Consider the following 6000-nt stretch of genomic DNA (forward strand, 5'->3'; position numbering starts at 1 on the left):
GCATAGGTTTTCAATCGATTTTTAAGTTTTTAACTGGTAAATTTTAATTGTGAAGTGATATTTGCACTACTTTGTTCAAAATTAGATCAAATAAATTGCAAAGATTTTGAAATAATGTTTATGGAATTTCGTAGTAACAATTAGCGCCCAGTCATATTTAGTTAGGCTAATCAATTACGTGTGTTTGTGTACTATATTGCCAAGAGTATTGGGACCCCCTCCAAATCATTGGATTTAGTTGTGTAAAATCAAGCACCTAGGCATGCAGACTGCTTCTACAAACATTTGTGAAAGAATGTGTTGCTCTCAGGAGCTCAGTGACTCCAAGCGTGGTACTGTGATAGGTTGCCACCTGTGCAATAAGTCCATCCATGAAAATGGGACAACTGGGAACAACAGCAACTCAGCCATGAAGCGATAGCCATGTAAAATGACAGCGGGGTCAGCGCATGCTGAAGTGCGCAGAAGTCGCCAACTGCAGAGTCAATAGCTAAAGACCTCCAAATTTCAGGTGTCCTTCAGGTTAGCACAACAACAGTGCTTAGAGAGCTTCATGGAATGGGTTTCCATGGCCGAGTATCTGCATCCAATCCTTACATCACCAAGTGCAATGCAAAGCGTTGGATGCAGTGGTGTAAAGCACGCCGGCACTGGACTCTAGAGCAGTGGAGACGTGTTTTCTGGAGTGACGATTCACACTTCTGTCTGGCAATCCAATTGACTTGTCTAGGTTTGACAGCTGCCAGGAGAATGGTACTTGCCAGACTGCATTGTGCCAAGTGTAAAGTTTGGTGGAGGGGGGATTATGGTGTGGGATTGTTTCTTAGGGGTTGGGCTTCGCCCCTTAGTTCCAGTGAATCTTAAGACATCAGAATACCAAGACATTTTGGGAAATGTCATGCTCCCTTTGTGGGAACAGTTTGGGGATGGCCCCTTCCTGGTCCAACATGACTGAACACCAGTGCACAAATCAAGGTCCGTAAAGACATGGATGAGTGATTTTTGGGTTGAGGAACTTGCCTGGCCTGCAGAGTCCTGACCTCAACCCAACAGAACACCTTTGGGATGAATTGGAGTGGAGGGTGAGAGCCAGGCCTTCTTGTCCGACATCAGTGCCTGACCTCACAAATGCGCTTCTTGAAGAATGGTCAAACATTCCCATAGACATACTCCTAAACCTTGTGGACAGCCATCCCAGAAGAGTTGGAGCTGTTATAGCTGCAAAAGGTGGGCCAACTCAATATTGAACCCTAAGACTGGGATGCCATTAAAGTTCATGTGCGTGTAAAGGCAGGCGTCCCAATACTTTTGGCAATATAGTGTGTGTGTGTGTCTGTGTGTGTGTATATATATAGATGTCATATTGAAAGCAGTGACTGTGTCCATGCAGCTGATGCATCCCAATTGACAGTTATTGGACTGCCTGCACAAGAACGCACAAAACGCCCTATGCCAGTGAAAAACACGACCCTGAAAGGTGCATGAATTAAATCTCCACCTTTTGAATGAGATCTAAGTCCATTATTCTTTAACAGACCAAGCTGTCCAGCAAAAGTGGCTGTTTACCATTTAACACTGACAGGGCTGCATACAATGGTCAAGTTTTAATTCGGCAATATAAAAACTTTATCCCAAAAGGAATACAAAACTGTTGCTATATCTGCTTAAAAGCGTGACCTGGAGTTCAGCTTTAGGCTGGGTTCACGCTGATGCGTTGCGGAATTAGCAGCGTTTTCTGTGCGAATTCCGCACCACATCAGAATCGCACCCCGTTCATGCGAACCGATGCGGATGTGTATGTTAACACCCCGAAACCGGTCTGCAAAACGCGGTGTGATGTGCAGAATCGGATTGCATAGGTGTGAATACCCATGCGATACGATTCTAGTGCGGACCCAAAAAAAGGGTCCTGCACCTTTTGGGTGTTGTGCGATTAGAGCCATACATAATGTATGGCTCCAATTGCACCGCACACAAATCGCACGTGATTGTTACACATACCTGCTCTGTGTAATGGTTTTGCACTGCGCAGACCCAATCTTCCTCTCCTTGGGGCCCCTGCCAGCGCTCTGGGCTCCTCCCCCTGATGAGTGCCCCCATAGCAAGCAACTTGCTATTTTGGGACTCATAAAGACACACAAAGCATGGCTCTGCACCCCCCCCCCCCCCCTCCTCACTGGATGTGATTGACAGCAGCAGGAGCCAATGGCTCCCACAGCTGTCCTTGAGCCAATGAGGAGAAAGAGCTGAGAGAAACACTGCTCTCATGTATATCGCTGGATTGAGATGGGGCTCGGGGTACAGAAGACTACAGAAGTTTTTTTACATTAATGCACAGAATGCATTGAGGTAAAAACTTAGCTTTACAACCACTTTAATGTGTTAGTCAGGTCCATCTGAATCTGTTAGTGCATTTAACCTTTCTCTCCCCCCAGACCTACAAAAGGTATTCTGTCTAAAGTTGTCTCTGTTACTCCTCCATCCAGAATGCACACACCCAAAGACATAAATGGGTTGATTTACTAAAACTGGAGAGTGCAAAATCTGGTACAGCTTTGCATGGTAACCAATTGGCAATAAAACTTTGAAGCTGATTGGTTTCTATACAGAGCTGCACCAGATTTTGCACTCTTCAGTTTTAGTAAATACCCCCAATGTGTGTCACTGGCTGAATCACCAGGTGAAAATAAAAGGAAGAAAGCCAGAAAACCAACACAGCCATCACTTGTAAGAATTGGTAAGCTGCATTATATAATATCTAATTAGGTTTGGGTTTAATTTGCCTTTACATGGAAAGGCATGGAACTCAGACCTTTCCAAAATGGAAACGGTTGGTTCACCTTTACCAAAACATTGCCTATGTAGATAAGGGGTGTCTGTAGCGAAAAGCAAATTGTGAAGCTCTGACTAAAGTTGAATAATGCCCTTGCTATAGGTGTAGGGCTGACTGGAATACTCTCAGCATGTTGCTAGGATGTTGTTAAGTGAGGCCTAGTCATTGCTGCTCACCTCCTCCATTGCAGGAGTCAGCTCTCAAAGGCTGAGCTCAGAGCTACTGCACTAGGGAAGAGAGCATGGGAGGGGGTTTGACTCAGAGAAAAAGCTCACTCTTGTGATGGTGGGGGTGAGCTGTAACGACTAGGCCTCACTTAGTAATGTCCCAGCAACATCCTGGGAGTATTCCAGTCAGGCTTCAGGAGGTATGTACAGTGGCTTGAAAAAGTATTCATACCCCTTGAAATTTTCCACATTTTGTCATGTTACAACCAAAAACGTAAATGTATTTTATTGGGATTTTTTTTTTTTGTTGATACACCAACACAAAGTGGCACATAATTGTGAAGTGGAAGGAAAATGATAAATGGTTTTCACAATTTTCTACAAATAAATATGTGAATAGTGTGGCATGCATTTGTATTCAGCCCCCCTGAGTCAATACTTTGTAGAACCACCTTTCACTGCAATTACAGCTGCAAGTCTTTTTGGGGATGTCTCTACCAGCTTTGCACATCTAGAGAGTGACATTTACAGTTGTGGCCAAAATTATTCAACCCCCAATGCTGTAAAGGGGTTTAGGGACTATAGTGTACATTTGGAATTGTATTCAGAATCAAATCCTACAAGGACGTTGTAACTACCCAAATGCAACTAAAATGACATCAATTGTTTATGTAATACAGTAGTAAATGGTTCTTATGTGGTTTCTTCATTGCCACAATTATTCAACCCCTTAAAGACTACCACTCTGAAGAACAGAGGTTCATACAGGTGCTTTCCATCAGGTATTGAAAACACCTGTGGATGTCACCGAGCAGCAATCAAGCATAATAAGCACCAATTAGGCAGCTTTAAAATGACTGTGATACTCAGCTCCTTCTAGACATTTACTGGTGTGGTTACAAACATGGTGAAGGCAAGAGAATGGTCCAGGAAGACAAGAGAAGAGGTGATTTCTCTTCACAGGAAGGGCAATGGCTATAAGAAGATTGCAAAGATGTTAAACATACCAAGAGACACCTTAGGAAGCATCATTCGCAAATTCAAGGCAAAGGGCACTGTTGAAACGCTACCTGGTCGTGGCAGAAAGAAGATGCTGACTTCGACTGCTGTGCGCTACCTGAAGCGTAGAGTGGAGAGAAGTCCCCGTGTGACTGCTGAGGAACTGAGAAAAGATTTGTCAGATGTGGGTACAGAAGTTTCAGCCCAGACAATAAGACGCACACTGCGTAATGAAGGCCTCCGTGCCAGAACTCCCAGGCGTACCCCCTTGCTGTCTCCAAAGAATAAGAAGAGTCGACTGCAGTATGCCAAAAGCCATGTGGACAAACCACAAAAGTTGTGGGATAGTGTTCTGTGGACTGATGAAACAAAATTAGAACTGTTTGGGCCCATGGATCAACGCTATGTTTGGAGGAGGAAGAACAAGGCCTATGATGAAAAGAACACCTTGCCTACTGTGAAGCATGGTGGAGGGTCAATCATGCTTTGGGGCTGTTTTGCTTCTGCAGGTACAGGGAAGCTTCAGCGTGTGCAAGGTACCATGAATTCTCTTCAGTACCAGGAGATATTGGATGGAAACGTGATGCAGTCCGTCACACACCTGAGGCTTGGGAGACGTTGGACCTTTCAACAGGACAATGATCCCAAGCATACCTCCAAGTCCACTAGAGCATGGTTGCAGAGGAAAGGCTGGAACATTTTGGAGTGGCCATCGCAGTCACCAGACTTAAATCCGATTGAGAACCTCTGGTGGGACTTAAAGAAAGCAGTTGCAGTGCGCAAGCCTAAGAATGTGACTGAACTGGAGGCCTTTGCCCATGAAGAATGGGCGAAGATACCCGTAGATCGCTGCAAGACACTTGTGTCAAGCTATGCTTCACGTTTAAAAGCTGTTATAACTGTAAAAGGATGCTGTACTAAGTACTAAGATTGAATGTCACTTGGGGGTTGAATAAAACTGATAATGCTGTGAGCACAGAAAAGACATTTGTGGTTATTTCATTATAACTGTTATGTTATATTTGTCTGACCTACAAGTGCCTCTTTAATGTAAATGTAAGCAAGATGACTGAATGATCAAAAGCAATGTCAAACTGGCCAAAACACTCAATTTCAGTGGGGGTTGAATAATTTTGGCCACAACTGTATGCCCATTCTTCTTTGCAAAATAGCTCAAGCTCTGTCAGATTGGATAGAGAGCATCTGTGAGCAGCAATTTTCAGGTCTTGCCACAGATTCTCAATTGGATTTAAGTCTATACTTTGACTGGGCCATTCTAACACATGAATATACTTTGATCTAAACCATTCCATTGTAGCTCTGTCTGTATGTTTAGGGTCGATGTCCTGCTGGAAGGTGAATCTCCGCCCCAGTCTCAAGTCTATTGCAGACTCTAACTGGTTTTCTTCTAAGATTGTCCTGTATTTGGCTCCATCCATCTCTCTATCAACTCTGACCAGCTTCTCTGTCCCTGCAGAAGAAAGCATCCCCACAACATGATGCTGCCACCACCATGTTTCACTGTGGGGATGGTGTGTTCAGGGTGATGTGCAGTGTTTGTTTTCTGCCACACACAGCATTTTGCTTTTAAGCCAAAATGTTCAATTCTGATTAGAGCACCTTCTTCCACATGTTTGCTGTGTCCCCACATGGCATCTTGCAAACGGGACTTCTTACTGCTTTCTTTCAACAATGGCTTTCTTCTTGCCACTCTTCCATAAAGGCCAGATTTGTGGAGTGCACGACTAATAGTTGTCCTGTGGACAGATTCTCCCACCTGAGCTGTGGATCTCTGCAGCTCCCACAGAGTTACCATGGGCTTCTTGGCTGCTTCTCTAATGCTCTCCTTGCCTGGCCAGTCAGTTTAGGTGGACGGCCATGTCTTGATAGGTTTGCCATACTCTTTCCATTTTCAGATGATGGATTGAACAGTGCTCTGTGAGATGTTCAAAGCTTGGGACATTTTTAATAACCTAACCCTGCTTTAAATTTCTCCACACC

The sequence above is a fragment of the Staurois parvus genome, unplaced genomic scaffold, assembly GCF_062004578.1.
Source record: "Staurois parvus isolate SC_StPar_1 unplaced genomic scaffold, SC_StPar_1.0 ptg000479l, whole genome shotgun sequence".
Lineage (NCBI taxonomy): Eukaryota > Metazoa > Chordata > Amphibia > Anura > Ranidae > Staurois > Staurois parvus.